The sequence below is a fragment of the Saccostrea cucullata genome, unplaced genomic scaffold, assembly GCF_032062105.1.
Source record: "Saccostrea cucullata isolate Sc308-1 unplaced genomic scaffold, CSIRO_AGI_Scuc_v1 ctg5343, whole genome shotgun sequence".
Lineage (NCBI taxonomy): Eukaryota > Metazoa > Mollusca > Bivalvia > Ostreida > Ostreidae > Saccostrea > Saccostrea cuccullata.
Window position 1 is genome coordinate 130323 of NW_026923279.1, and position 16584 is coordinate 146906.

A 16584-nucleotide genomic window follows, 5' to 3' on the forward strand; every position below is an offset into this window, starting at 1 on the left:
TACACAAAGAAGATATCCATAGGTTAACTTTGTAATCACAAAACAAATTTTCTGTTAAAAACGCAGCGGTGTTGAGGGTTACTATAAAGAAATCAGCATACCATACACGCAAAAAAGGAAAATTTTTAAAACTGAATTTATTTTCATAAAGGTTTTTTATTATCACATAAGTTAAATACTTATCAAAATAACAGCGATTCACCTACTTTGAACTTATTTGATTAAGTTTGACCCCATCGATGGACAATCATATGATATTACATAGTATTTGTAGTGAATGTAGGTCAAAAACAAATTTTAATATTGTAAGGGCATATTCTACAAGAAATTAAAAATCTCGTTTATTAATTGTATTGGTATACTTCGTACTTTCCGGAAAATTTTAAGTCAATGGGCTCATGTCGAAATATGTTTGACCTTTACAAAGTCTGTTAGGTTCTTATTAAGTCACGCTCTTGATTTAAAGAAGGCAGCAGCTTTTTCCATGTTAAGGAACATATCCTTCATTTATACATGTATTTTAAAAATGGTTAAAATCTATAAATGTATATCCTTCCAAACAGGCGATTTAATGAGGAACTTCGATCTTAAATATACCAAACCTGCATGAACACAAAAACAAGGCATAATTAACCAAATACTTGATAATTTATAAGGATAACATTTACAGCTCTCCACTTGTGGATGGTGGCATTTCCATATGAGTAAAAAAAAATATTCCAGGTGCACGTTTAACAATATTTACAATCAATCAATCGCCAATTTATAAGATAATCGCACAAAACCAATAACCAATATTTTAAATGCACTGGTAAGTTTTGTTGTTGTTTATTATGCTTATACAGTTTAAATTTGCAAATGATAATAATTCTTGGATATTATGAGAAAACAACTAATTTTGTGTGATATTATAGTATATTTTTTTCCGTGTAAATTAGGCCCTGTCCCCTTATTTCAACATTAAAAATGCTGAAAACACAATATCCTTGATCAAATTTTAACCTTCTTTGTATTTAAATTTTAAATGAGCGAAAATTTAAGATTTTCAAATCTTTGAAATTTGTCCATCACAGAACTTTTGAAAAGTCAAAATCATACATATCTTTAAAAAATTTATTTATTTTATACATGTATACTGTCAAAATCAGAAGCAGGCTGAGAAATGAATTCTAAAGAGGTGTTAAATATTTCCATAAGTAAAGTCCGAAAGCCCACCTTTCCATATTATGGATCAAAAGTCAGAAAGTACAACATTCCCAAGTTCCACTTGCCAAAAAGCCAACGAGACTGCATTATGGATCACAGGTACAAAAGCCAAACAACCTAAAATTTCAGTTGTCTGAAGGCCACAAACGTCTGGCAGATTTTGAAATATTTTTTCCTTCGTGCGAAACACGGTGTCATAGCTAATCATCCAAAAAATGTGCAAGCTGATTTACATAAGAATTTTTTACTTGTGTTTATTTTCAGCAATTGGCAGAAGAAAAAAAATATTCCTGGGGCAAAATACAAATGTGTTTACATTCTTTCGTTTCTTTTTATGCATCATTTTATTAAATGCAATTCCATTCAAAGAATTCCAAATTGTATAGCTTTTACCTCTGTCGTTAAAATTGTTGCTTTGTTCGTAGAACCATCAGTGTTCATTCTTTTGTTGAATTTTTTAATTTTATTTCAGCTAATTTTTGTTGAAAAAAGAGATGATTTGTTTCTGATTGTTTTAGTTCGGATAAGGATTGATCCAAGGGAAGAAAATTCAACTACAAGACTAGTAAATTAGTAACCCAAGTTATGCTTGTATAATCTACTTGAGAATTTTTTTAAAAGAAGGCTTCATGAGTAAAAGGAGGACACCCAGTTCAATTCATTTCCTTAAAAAAAAACAAAAACATACCAACGAGGACCTTCCACAAACAATATTTCAATCATTCCTTCTTATTTTCATCCATTCCTTTGCAGAAAAACAAGGAAGATAATATATATGAATTGAAACTGAAAGAATGTCAATGCGTTTCTTTCTTTTTTCTCAAACACTAAATATTTCATTTCTCCAATCCCCTCCACATGTTTCTTTTTTATTGCCAGGACAGTTTATATAGCATTCATTGTCAGAACGTCTGTTCCAGAATTTGATATGATGTCCACAGAAACAGGCCGAGCCATGCTGCAAAAAAGAATATAACGACGAAATTAACAAAATGACTTCAGAGTTTCGATAAGTGTATTCCCCCACTCTAGATCTGTAAAGAATATTTTTCCATTGAAACAAAGTATGATAAAATATTTGTTAGCTTTTAAATTTAGGCTTCGATAATTAATCTTTTACGTTTGTATCAAAGCTTAAGATATTGTAAATTAAGGCATCAAAGTGTTTTATACGTATATATATATATATATATGTATACATATATTTTTTTTACGCTTTTCAATTCATAAATGCACTCCAAATTTTACAGCATTTGTTCTGAAATTAAAGATTTCGAGGTTCAAAATCGTAAAGAAATAAAATAATTGCGTTCTTTAGTAAAATTTCAAACCAAAGTACATGAATCAAAGTACAATCTTATCCATAGTAATGTTTTGTTTTTTTTTTAAAAAAAGGCAGGTTTTATCTACATTCTGCAGAATTTAGATCTCCATTTCCCTTACTTGCGTCTTTATTCCTAATTAATAAATTCATCTGTTTGTGAAATTGAATTCAAATGTTATAACAGCGAAGACAACGTCTTGTTTATTTAATATTGAGGATTTTTAGATTAGAATTAACTTTACAAGTCCGTTTTCTCATCTAGCATTTCAAATGTAATTTTTTTTTCTTTTTTTTGCAAAGAGGATCATTTTGAACAATTACAAATGTTAAATGTCCTTGATGATTAATAATGGGAAAAAACCAAGAAACACATATAAACGGCAACATTACTTGAAGTCCAATGTATTTGAATTCTTTATCAATTTCCAGGCAGTGGTCTCTGCAAACAGATGCGTCCATATTTTGAAGTCTGTGGTAATTTCCAGGGTCAAAGGATCGCGTCTCGTTGTCTTCGAAACACCCAAGTCTTTTGCCTATGAAAGCATCTAAATAAATGTATTTTGCCTCGCATTCATCAATTCATTAACTTAAAAAAAAATTATTTATGACAGCAATTTTCTCTTTCTATGTAAATTTTTTTTTGAAACTATGACATGAATCTTAGTCATGAAAAAAAAATATTAAGAATATTTTTGACTGATTTTTTTTAGCAGTTGCTACTTTATCAATGGATCCATATACACTAGGCAAAATTGCTAACGCACCACTTACAAATCTTTTTTTTTGTGAATTGAACATTTGCCTAATCGGTATTAGTATATAATATGTAATTGAATTATTCTTCTTGGGATGGAAGTAATAACGCTTCGCTATTATCCTAATTAGGATGAAGAGTTGAATATAGCCTGAAACGTTTAAATAACGTAGAATTTCTCTCTAATTTCATGCATGATGTCATATTGAGGACGGATATTTATCTCTAATGGAAATTAAATGAAAATAACTATTTTTCTACAAAATATTAAGGCGCAAGAAGGATATGTAGATAATGAACAGTATTCAATCTCAAAGTCCATAAAGCAATACAAAACAAGGGCAGAGCAAACACGGACCTCCGAAACATCAGAGGTGGGATCAGGTGCCATGCAACAATATCACTAACATCAACATGGGCCTGCTGTGCTGGATAGTGTTGTTCCTGTACGTATGCGGAATGAACTGTTGGGCTTCTTAATTTCGACCTAATCAGCAGCTCATATATTAAAGAAAACTTTCTCAACAATTAATCAAAATTCTGCTTATTTATATCATTTAGGTGCAGTATCTTCCTGTGTACTTCCATGAAAATACGTGATTCTCTGTCGTAGCCTCAACCTTTTACGCTTACGTCAACATTGTAAGTCGATAAAGAAAACTATAAGACTTGAGACAAAGGCAATACATGGCATTAAAGGGCTTCGGAGCCATAAAGATCCCAAATAAATAGATTATTTCATCAATTCTAAGCAGAAATCGTTTGTTGGTAGTTTTGATATATGCCCAAACCCCTTAATCAAAGGTTACTAGAATTTCATTTTAGAACTTTGTTTTAAAATGTATTGATATCAGAAAAGATGTAAGTAATTTTTTTTAAGATGTGTAATCCCATATTTCTAATTGAAAAAGATCACTTTTGTGGAATTGATGGAAATAATTGGATTCGTAAGATGAATTCTACTTCCATTTAGAAAATGCTTTCAAAACAGAAGAAAAAATTACTTGCTGGGGCCTTATAAGAATACGTGTACATGTATATAGTAATAAGTATAAGTCCCATGCATTCATGCCTACATGTTACCTATTTTTTGTAATTATTTGTATTCATTTACCCCAGTTGGGGACACTTTCTTAATAACACTTACGATATCATATTCCTATGTATCCGATATATGCTTGGGAAAATCATATAAATAATCGAGTTTATTCCACGAGAAGTTTAACTGAAAGAAAACATTGATTATGTTTGTATAAAGTAAAACCTATTTAAAACGAACACGGATATAGCGAAGTTATTCTGGATCCCCAGCTATTTAAATCTAATGATTTCCTGATATGAACATAACGAATTACGGACATAGCAAAGTAATTTCGTACGTCTTTATAACCGAGTTGTTCTATTATTCGGGTATATTACATGAGATGAACTTACCGAGAAATAGTTGATGACGTTTTGCGCTCAATATCGTTATTTAAATTTAAATAAATCCATCGCACATTTTTTCACAGATTTGCACAAATTAATCCAAAGTAATCATCATTAATCACTTGTCCTAGACTTCTCAATGCAAACATATTTTATAATTTCTACCTATAATCACGGGTTTAAATCGTAGTTTATTTCAAAAGTATAATTTTCGTCAGTATTCTGAAAAAGCAGAATTTGAATCAAAGCTATCAAAGCAGAATATTTCAAATATTCGGACATTAAGAATTTAAAATTACAATATTAAGACATGCGCATTTTAAAATACAATTCTGCATTTCAATCACTTGGAAATAAGGTCTAAAGGTCAGTAACTCTCTCCATCCTTACTAATACAACTCTGCATTCACCTGATGTAGTATTTTCATTTTTGACGTCATTCATGCAAGCCTTAACAAACCTGCGTGTTTTGTTCAAGCACATTCAAATTAAAGGGTTAATGATCAAGCAGTATCTATTTTTATATGACAGATACAATGACCTTTTCAGAAAAATCAATTTATCATTGAATCAAATGCTTATTGACGTATTTCATACTGATTGTCAGTCCATTATTTTTACATCGAATTGACGACCGGAATTTCCGTTACTTCCCGATCATGACAAGGAGCCGCTCAGCGCATGGCGGATGTGACCGGTCGGTAGAAGATGCTCAATCTTCAGTGGCACTTGATACCGACTCTTGTGGTGTGGGGGTCCGTGTTTGTTCAAACCTTTATTTGTAATTTTCAATGGACATTTTAACTCGAATACTGCTCTCTATGTCCACATTTTTCATATATCAATAATTAATGTTTTTCACCTTGGGTACATTTCATCTTAAAAGAAAAAATAAGTAAAATTGATTCATGTATTCTGATAATTACCATTACAAACCATATTACTGTTCCATTTACCGTTCCCGTTACATATGAATATCCCATTTCCGGTTTGGTTGTACTCGTCAGTACATTTTACATGTATTCGTCGTTTAATACCAATGCCGTCCCACGTTTCCACACTTTCAGCTGATATCTTCCTGGTGAATGGAGGCCCACAATCTATTTTGTCATATGTATTATAATAAACTAATACGATTAAAAAAATCAAATCCTACATGAACAAAAATTAAAAACAGTTCATTATCAAATTATAACAAATACGCAGATTGAAGCGTAATTACTTAATGAGAACTTTAATTATACATGTAATTCTTTTTTTAAAAGAACTTTAGTAAACCCCAATCTTTCAAATGGCATTAAAACGTCATAAATATTATATATGTGGATAATATGGAAGACTGCGCTAGGCAATGGACCAAACAAAAAAAATATTGACACTTTGTCAGGATGCATTAAATTTAAAAGAGATACCGGTTTGTTGAAATTTCGCATTAAGAACAGTACAAAAACAAATCTCTTCTTCTGTGTTTAATAATTCAGAGGTGAAAAAAGGATTAGACAGATTATAAAATGCACTAGTCCCAGTTGATGAAACAGGTAACATCGTTTTTCTTTTAAATGGTATAAGAACGAAGTGTAGTGTAAAGTCCTGAAATGCAAACCACTTGCAAAATTCTACAGTTTCAGAAAGTGTTTGGCCATTCGGCAAAAGCTTATCAGATATATTTTATGCTCTGCAAATGATAAGGGATCGCAGCTCTTTTTCAGTTTTAGGTATGTCAGGGAAATCAAAAAGAGAAGGATCGGAAACATTGGATAAATTTTGCATAATGGGCATGACCCACTATGCAAATTATCCCATGTTATCAATTTTTTTCCTGTGATTTTTTCTCTACTGACACACCTTATTGTCAATGAACATTGTTATATCTTGTAACTACGAATAGTATATACACTGAACCAAACTTCAAAGTGTTCACCGAGCATTGTTTTAAGTTTTGAAGAACAAATGCATACAATAAATAATTTCTTTAATTCATGTTTAATGATGCATATTTAAGTTCGATTCTGCGTAAATTTCATGCAAGTATCTCCTCAGAATTTTAAGCAAAGTGTCAAGGACATATGTGCCTTTAAAATGAAAATTCACACAAAAAAACTCTCTATGGAGTAAGACCACCACTTGCTCTAATTACTACAAGACAATGTTAAATGTTGGATACCATGAACCCCTAAATAGAAGATTGATCCGTCTGCTGTCACACCTACTGCATAGATCTTTCCAAACCGTTGAAATTGTGTGGAGGGGGGGGGGGGAGCTTTGACATTCCTTAAAAAAATCCCATATGTGTTCAATGGGGTTCAGATCCGGGAAATTGACAGTATATCATCACACAGATGCCTTTTGGTCAATACCTTAGGTTGTTTAGAACATACGCGCACCGCTATAAGGATGATTCAGACTGTTTGAGCTGATATCAGACTGTCACAGGCACCGATTTCCTACCATTTCCATATTGAAATTGTTTTCGTGTGTCTTAGATTGTTATGGGACAATTTAACATTCTTTTAACCTGGTGTGACGCGAAATTTTGGCCTCAGACGAAGATCAAGGTCACTTCCGGTTTGGTTAAATTTTGTCCAAAACTTTCAAATTGTGATAAATTGGCGATGAAAATGACGCACAGCCTATAGAAAAATGTGTTTAAATGGGTTTTAAAAATAATATCAAGGACAATTAAACACTAAAATAAAAGTGAGTAAAACATGGTGCAAGGATGGTCCAGATCTCAACATTCCATAGTCATTTTGCCAATGTTTTGTGTTTTTTGTTTTTTAAGTGAAAGCAGTTTTTTTAAAATTTGATAATGATCACAAAAAGGTGCTAATTACACAAAACACGTTCCGCAAAGTACAGATTTATCGTTTTTAAGCTTCGTCACGGAACATTGGTTTTCATTGGTGATATTTTATTTTCTTTCTGCAATTGTTGAGTCCAATCATTATACATTTTTCATTGATTTCACATTCTTTGCTCGAACAGGGACCTGTTACATCCTGTAATTATATCAACAAGTTAGTTTTAACTTTCTTCTTGGCAGACCTTCCTACCCTTCCGTTATTTTCCGATTTTTTTTTTTCAATGATATTACACAGTTACATAACGTATGCCATAATAAAAGTGTTTTTACGTTTTGAAATATTTTACTTAAATTAATTAATTAAAGATTAACTTGGGAGTTTAAAAAAAAAAAGATCTTTAATGGACACAAGTTGAAAGATACTAATTGTAGAGGGAATCAGTTCTTTAAGATATGATAATTACCAATACAAAATTACACTAAATCAAACAACACCTGATATTAATGTGACGCAGAAATTAAAATACTTAAATAGATATAGAGATATAATATTTTCAAAATGTATCAAACTGAATTTAATTTATAAAGTAAATTGACCTTTACCCAATCATGCCGTTCACTGTATATCCATCCTTCTCCTTGTACCAGTCTTCCTGGGGCAGTGGTCCTGTCTTCATAGTTAAGTTCACAATAATTAGCTCCTCTATAATAACTGACTGATTCACATCGAGTAGTTCTAAGACATTCTTCAACACAGTCTAAAATGCTAAACTCCACATAGGAGTTTATCATACATTTATCTAGTCGATATCCATATTGTAATTTAGAATAGCCTGTAACTAAACTTCCAATGGAAAGATAAGGTATTCTGAACAAACTATACAAGATCATCATACGTGCTAGATTACACATCCCTCTCCGGACACTTATAACTCAAAAAGCAGACTGATCAAAATATTTCATTCAAAAATCGATTTGTTCTGTTTGAAAATCAGATAAGTTAAGTTCATTTATGTATCCATTTTGATCCATGAATTATTGATTGTAATTCCAAAGTAAGACTTCATTTGCGTTTACCTGTTCAGATTGCTTCAATTAACCAGAGTTATGTTTTTAATATTTAAACTGAATCCTTTTTTCAAGATGCAATCTTTTGTTCTCTTCGCATCCTGAATTCAAAAAGAAAAAGAAATACTGATGTCAGGAGTGATATTTAAGACAAAAGACATGCACATTAAATATTCATGTTATCCAACCTAGTACTGTTACTTATTTTTGTAGAAATTATTGCATGCATTAAAATCGTAAATGGCTCTCTTTTGCACACACGATCCCAGACGTCACTTTTAAAGTTATACACAGAAATTTCATTAAAATTTATCTATAAATAACTCTTTTGTCTGGAAAACGCAACACCAACGACGTCAAAACGTTTAGTTGAGTTTGAGTTTCTTATAATTTGATCAGGAATTGTACGTCTTTTTAAATTCCGTCGAAGCATAATTTCGAACAATAAACACCGATCATAAAATCTACTGCTCAAATACTAAACAATGCTGTGCTCTCCATGTCTAACGTTTAGTTTAAGCCTTTCCAGTTTGTTGTCATTTGTCTTGGTCCACCAAACTCATCTCCCATCGGACGACCAGTTCTTTTATCTATTAACTCTTTGTAAGAACCTGTGATCAATACATATGTATTGTGTTATTCTTTTGTTTCCTACGAATAGGACCCGGAATCATGAAGCAGACCTAGACTTAAAAGTCAAATTTTCTATCGCCTGTAAATGTTTTATTAACTGTTGATTAAACATGTTAATGTGCAAAAACACAACTTTTCTGAAGCAATGTTAAAAAACATATTCCGGACTTCTTTAATATTTGCGTACAACGTGGATATTTTGGCTGAAGCTCATGAGTCCGGGGCCAGTAGTCAAATCCCGCTTCACAAAAAAATAAATGAAAATGGACACATGAATTAGGTCATACGAATATGAAAGTAATTACATGCATAGTTATATATTTAACAGCTTATGTTTTTTTTTTCTTTCTTTTTTTAAGAATTTCAAAAGAATTTAATCAGAACTTTGTAAATTATGCACTATTGTTATAATACAAGTTAAAAAAATTGAATTTACTTAAATATTTGACCGTCAAAATATGCGATTTGTCAGAATATTCATTTTATTCTCAATTTTACTACAAATTACAAAACGATTACGATGGAAACAAAACAGCTCTGGTAGATTATTTTTTTTCAATCTGCAAATGCACATGTTTTATTGTTTTACATTTTTAATGAATATATGAGCAATGTTTTTGTCTAAAAATGTACGGGAACATGTAGTTTTGAATTCAAGAACATTACTTTACTGATATTTTGACACCAAATATAATTAATTATTATCTTTAAATGTATTTCAGCCACAGAATTTAGTTTCGTATTATTCTCCAATTTTCGTCTAATAAAGCCTCTTTTTATTAACATTTTTTCTCTCTCGGTACCATGTTAAAGATCTTATTGATATCTACATAGTTTGTGCTTATACATGTTAACCAGCCTGCATACTAAGATCAAACACATCTGAACGTCCAATTTTATCATCGTGCCTAAACTTATATAACATAGATAGAGGGGTTATTCAGGTAGATGGCTGATTCCGATGCTCAACTTGCATTATTTACAAAAGAAAAAGAAAACTCATTTTAATAAACGTGTACTTCCAGGCTCCAGAATCATTAAACACACGTACAATAATTCAGATTTTCATGGCCTATAAAATGTTAAATATTAAATATTGCATTTATCTCAAACCTTACGGAAAACAACAATTTTGCGATGCAATATGTAAAACAATATTGTCTTGCTTGACCTTTAAAATATCGTGATAAAAATGAAGATTTTGACTTAAGTCTCAGATGTCTTATGATCCCGAGACTGGATATTTAGCCCTGCTCTTTTTATATTTAAGGTTATATTTAATATTTCATGGTTGTAGAGACCGATCATTTCTTACATTTGTGTGTCGTCCGTATGATGCAATGGTTAGAGTGTCTATTTTACAGTAGTGGGTTAAAACGATGTTTCATGTTTTTACATTGCGGGTAAGAAGACTGATCTTTCGGATGAGACCATATAACCAGATGGCTCGTGTAGCAGTGAGTGCTGGCACGAACTACTTTCGTAGATCCCTCACTGGTCAATAGCTATGAGTGCCGAGACTTGACATATAAATTTTCATTTCTGCACCATCCGCATCTATTAATGCTAAAATCAAAACACAGTGGTAATATTTTTTCACAAAAAACATGAAATGTTCCTTGTTCTAAAAATAACGAAAAATTATATTCAAACAGTACAGGGAAGCCACAAAAGGGTTCCAAAGCTGGGCATTTTTTCACATTCCTTCGATTCTGATGGAGTTAAAATTTAAAATACGTTACACTACGAAATATGTGAATTTTATACATATTCAAGATTTTGACCTGTTTTCTGAACCAAAATTTGCTGAAAATGTAAATAGAAACAACACAACAATTTGCATAAATGAAGAATATTTGGAATTTGACATACTTTTTACCTTCCTTTGAGCAATGTATACCCCATTTCTAAGAATCAAAACTTACTTATTTACGAGGGGTGACGATAGGTTTCTTATTGTTCACTTTTCCATTACTCCTAGAGACACCATTAATCGGAGACGAATAGGAGGCTTTAACCTACCTTTTCCTTAAGTGAACTTTATCATTCTTCCTTGTAACAGTATTTTAAATGCCTGATTCATATTTTCGTGTATTTTCAATGCGTATAATTTTCTTATCGCCATAAGCCTTTTCACGATAAATCTCGCACATGCGCACAAACGCTTCCGGATGGCAAACTTATTTTGTTTACATTGGTGACCTTATAACAACTATGTCAAAGCTGGAGAGTTTAAAAAAGTTAAAAGTAAATGTGTTACGTAAGCTCGCTGAAGAGCATGGAACTAATGTTACTTAAAAGAGAAAGGAAGAAATTATTCAGGATTTATTAATATGCCAAACGTCTCCCTCTGTTTTCACACCCATTGTGCAGCAAGATTCAGCTGGAGGTTCCTTGCTAATACCCTCTCAGGACAGCTTACCACCCTTTAATGTCGTAATTTATGAGTCTCCAGACCATTCTTATATTCCCAAAATAACTTTTACTGATATTTTTAACTTTTTTTATTGAAAGACCCACACCGTGTGGTAGTAAAGTGAAACATTTCAAGGGTCTAGACAGATCTGTCAAGCACTTTGAGGCTGATGATGTGCAAGACATTAAAGTATCACAGGTATGGGATAAAATGTCATTTTGTTTAAATATGTATATTATGAACTCTAATAAACTTACATGTCATTTAAAATTTTTATTTTACATGTTTAAAATGCATGTACAATTTACATGTTTGCAAGAAAAGAAATGTGGAGTCAGGATAATTTATAGGCAGTATTTTTTTTAATTAAAACATCTACTGAAATTATAAATGTTATTTATGGCAATCGTCCATTTAACAATTGAAGTGTATTTTCACTTAGATAAACCCATCCGTGATATATGTGAGAGCAACATGCCAGGCTTCTATGAAAAAGCAGCAGTACCAAGTCTTCATATGTGTGTCAACATCCAACACAGGCAAACCATATATACAGCATGGATATTGCCAGTGTCCTATAGGGTATAATATTTAAATATTACAGCGTTAATTACACTTTAAAACACTTCTGGACTGGTTTATATAAAAATGCAGAAAATTACAAACCCGTTATTTTTTACTGAATGATATTAGTACATTATAGTCATTATATTCCATATATTTGTTTCACAACATAAATGTGTCACTTCTCCTAATTATGACGTTCAGATAAAATTTTATGTATGAAGTATTCTGTTGAAATAGTCCCCACCCTCTCCCTCCCCAGATATGAACTACAATGAAGCTGACAGTTTGTTATTTATGAAATTTGTACTCATTTATTTTAATAGTGGAAATTATATAATTGTAAAGGGATGTGTACATCAATAATTGAGTAATTCCCTTTTCAATTAAAAAAAAACAGAAATTTGATACATGTACTGAAAAAGTATAATCATGTGTTTACTGTATAATTATGTAATTACTTATATGCATTATTCCATGAAGCCTTTCTACTTTTAGGTTAGCACAGGCATGTAGCCATATAGGTGCACTTCTCTTTGCACTTAGCCATGCCAAACCTGGTGAGACATCAGTAAGTTGTACATCTCAGCCATGTAAATGGATCATTCCTGGGCGCCAGGTGAATCCAACCATGAGCTCTTTACCCAAAAAGTCCATGCTTCTACCTACAGAAACTGAAGATTATCCAGCTGCCTCTCTTGATCCTCGCCACTCAGATGACAAAAAGATGGATCTACATAATACTCTGCAGCAGTTGAAAGACTTAAGAGATACCTTCCCACAAACAAGTAGGAATTAATGAATATTACAATTCTAAATAAAAATTCATAATATGATTTATTCCTGGAATTTAAGGATACATACTTTAACGCACAAAATTTCGATGCATGGATTGGTTAATAGAACCATTTTAAGCTTTATTTGGACTTTCAGTTAGGACGTTACATAATTAGCTTCTGAAATTTACACAGATCACCTTCACTGTTGAAATGTAATGAGATAGAAATTTGGGCAAATGCAAAATAATGTATCGAATAACCAATTACATTGTCTCATCCTGCAAAGAGGTGGAGCCTAAGTCATCTCATTGTTGTATTTAACAACAATTTAAAGTATCTGATTTTCTTAATTTCTTAACGAATGAGAATTTATTCCCCATTTGATGACAGGCGGTAAACATGTAGCGCCTAAAATGCCATGCCTTACTAAAAGTCCAAACTAAGCATGAAATGGTTCTATTCTTGGACCTCAGTTTTTAATATGAATGAAACGTATAAATATTCTAATGTATTAAGAAATTGTTTATTTTCTTTGATTACTTCTTCTTTTTAATTTTTATTATTACCATTTTAATTTAAAGTTTTATCGCTTTATTGGGCCTCATTATAAAGAAACTTTAAATTAACATGAAATTTTATGTGGCTAAACTAATTCATATTATAGACATTTAGTTAAGCCATTATTTTTTGGTGATTTTTGGGAAAAAATGTTTTAAATATCATTTGTTAATTATCATTTGTCCTAAATTGATGTTGGTTAAAAAGAATATAGGACAACTTTATGCATTTGTTGTTTAAGGTATGTCACACTTGTGGAATATTCTTGATGCTGTTCCAGATGCTATTAAAGAGATGGAGGTCCAGGATTTTGAGGATATCATAATTACGAGGATGAAAAGTCTCATCTTCTGTGAAAGTAATGGTAAGGAAATCTGTTAATAATCATCAATGTTGATTTAAAAAAAACATCTTAAAACATTTTTGAACAGTGACCTGTTATATATTTGATCTGTACCTTCTTTTAAGTTCAAACTAAGTATTACACGTTATGTACATTAAGTTCTTTATAAATTTTCAAATTTCAACACCCCCATTTGCAATTGGCCATTAATTGGTAGAGTTCACTTAGAAGAGTACAAGAGATCAGAGAACATCTGACATGTGGCCGAAACTACACATTGGTTGGCTGACTAGTTCAATGTTCGGTGATGTTTTGAAAGCTGGACCCAATCCAAATTCTTTAATCAAGCAAACTGTGGAGGGTTGCAGTCTTTCTAAGTAAGTTGTGTTCTTTACGGTTAATTCTATATACATGTACTAATGTATTCTGAACCTGCGATGTAAGAAATTGTTCATTGGGTTTAGAAAATTAATTTTGCCCAAATTGGGCCAACAAGGATTATGTTAACTTTGTATTTTAATTGAAAGTTTCTATTGGAAAATCATAATCCTGAAAGCAAAATATCATAATAGTAAACAGGGGAATAATAAACTTTAGAGTAAAATAATAAACATCGCAGAATTGAATCAGCTGCATTTCATGTAAAATTAATTAGTGTTAGCATGTGTTTCAGTATGATTACCACACTTTTAACATATGTAGTACAATTAAAACGTTTTTGACCCTTTGTGGTACAAAATAAGTTTGTGTTATACATTTGTCCCAGTGTTTGTATACCCCTGCCAGCCATTTTTTAAAAAAAAAAAGAAATTAAGTTCTGTTTTATTTCTTTTGGTATGTTGCTCTACCACCAGCTGTTCAATGGGGACAGGAAAAGGAAGTCTAGGCACGATTTGACTATGTAAATTTGAAGTCTCCCATTAACAACAAATTTTCAATTGAAGATACAGGCCTCACTTTAAGTGCAGATCATGCATTTTGAGTGCTTCTATTGATGGAAAGGTTTTTGATGGTGACAACATAGGTCTGTTTGAAATTAAGTGCCCCTACTCCATCCAGGGAACCCAAGAAAACAGGACGGAAGTGGATGAGATTATTGCAATGGGATATCCCAATTTTTGACTGGAAGGGAGTCTGGATGGGCCACGTCTCAAAAAGATTTACAAGTATTATCTACAAGTCCAACGGGAACTTACAATTACGGGACATCTCTGGTGTGACTTTGTAGTTTGGACAGCCTGTGCAAAACAATATTTGTATTGACATGAAATATTTTGATTCAGAGTTCGTGTCATCTATGATGCCTAGACTTATTGATTTTTATATGCATCACAAAGCAAAGAAGTAATTAAAACAAACACTGGATGAAGTGATGTGAATCATATATTCAAAACAATTCATTAACTGTTTTCCATTAAATGAGCTCAATTAAAATTTTCGATTAATTGAATTTATTTATTGACAAAAAACCCACATGTGGCAAGAGTCATACATATTCAAATAAAGTATTCAAATCTAATCACTGTATTATGTCAGCTGCATCACATATTAAGTTACAAATATTTCTTATTGGTTTAACATCTGTTAGATTAAGAAGTTTATAAGATAATGCCTTATCTAAAAAGAGTACAATATTCACTTCACAGTTGTCTAAAAAGATCTGCAAATAAAAAAAAATGTTCGTATTCAACATTGGTATGACAGTAAAATAATAAACTATCAAATCCATTGAAATATTAATTCGTATTCAACATTGGTATGACAGTAAAATAATAAACTATCAAATCCATTGAAATATTAATGTGATTACAATGTCAGTCAACCTCAATTTGTTATTTGTAGGTACTATTAATTTTAATTTAATATCTTTTTAATTACTCCTTCTTTCTTTAATACACTGTAGAACTTATGGGAATTCACATCAAAGTTCTTCTAGTAAATTTTTTTTCCCATTCAAATTATTAGACATCAAATAAGCTGAGAATATGATACCGGTAATTGCATGTAGGAAAAATAAGTAGTTAAAACGTGTATTGAAATTCATAACTCACAATCATCAATATTGTTTGTCTGAAATGAGTTGCACTATAACGTATATTTGATTGTACAAATATTTTCATTAACAAGTGGAACATCCAGATTTGTAAGCCAACAAATAACCTGAAAAATCTTGGTGATAAGTGTTTTCAAGATAAAAGGCATAACACCATCTAAAATGTGAAAAAAATTCCACTATACCTATGCTCTTCTCTACATGAATTATAAAAGAAACTATCTCCTGTGTTTCAAATACCTCATCTGGTGAAAACTGCGGACAAACACCTCTAAATGGGGGAATGTTCAATTTTCATTTCTTTTTCCCCAACAGATCTCATATTCTAAAACCTTTTCCAGCCATTACACTGTCATTTTCATCTATTAAATCTAAGATACCTGATTTCATTGTCAATTCTCTGTCCGAAATCTTACCTGGTCAGCCTACAGAAACAAAAGAAATAACACCTGATGGTGTAATACCCACAAGAAACTTTACAGTTGTGTGGTGTTTATAGCTAGAATATGTTAAACTCTGATTTTCAAGATTTAAAGACCTCTGTATAAAAAGCTCTGAACAGTCAAGTATAACTCGAACGGAAGAATATTTAGCTTTGAAAGATAATGACATGGTTCTGTCAATAATATCTCGGGTAGGAAATGGATTAAGAGAG

The 16584-nt window shown here is 31.6% G+C and overlaps 1 pseudogene; it reads left to right on the forward strand.

Moving 5' to 3' along the window:
• The first annotated feature begins 13776 nt into the window (after window positions 1-13776).
• LOC134263653 (uncharacterized) lies at window positions 13777-15224 on the forward strand (annotated as a pseudogene).
• Window positions 15225-16584: the final 1360 nt, after the last annotated feature.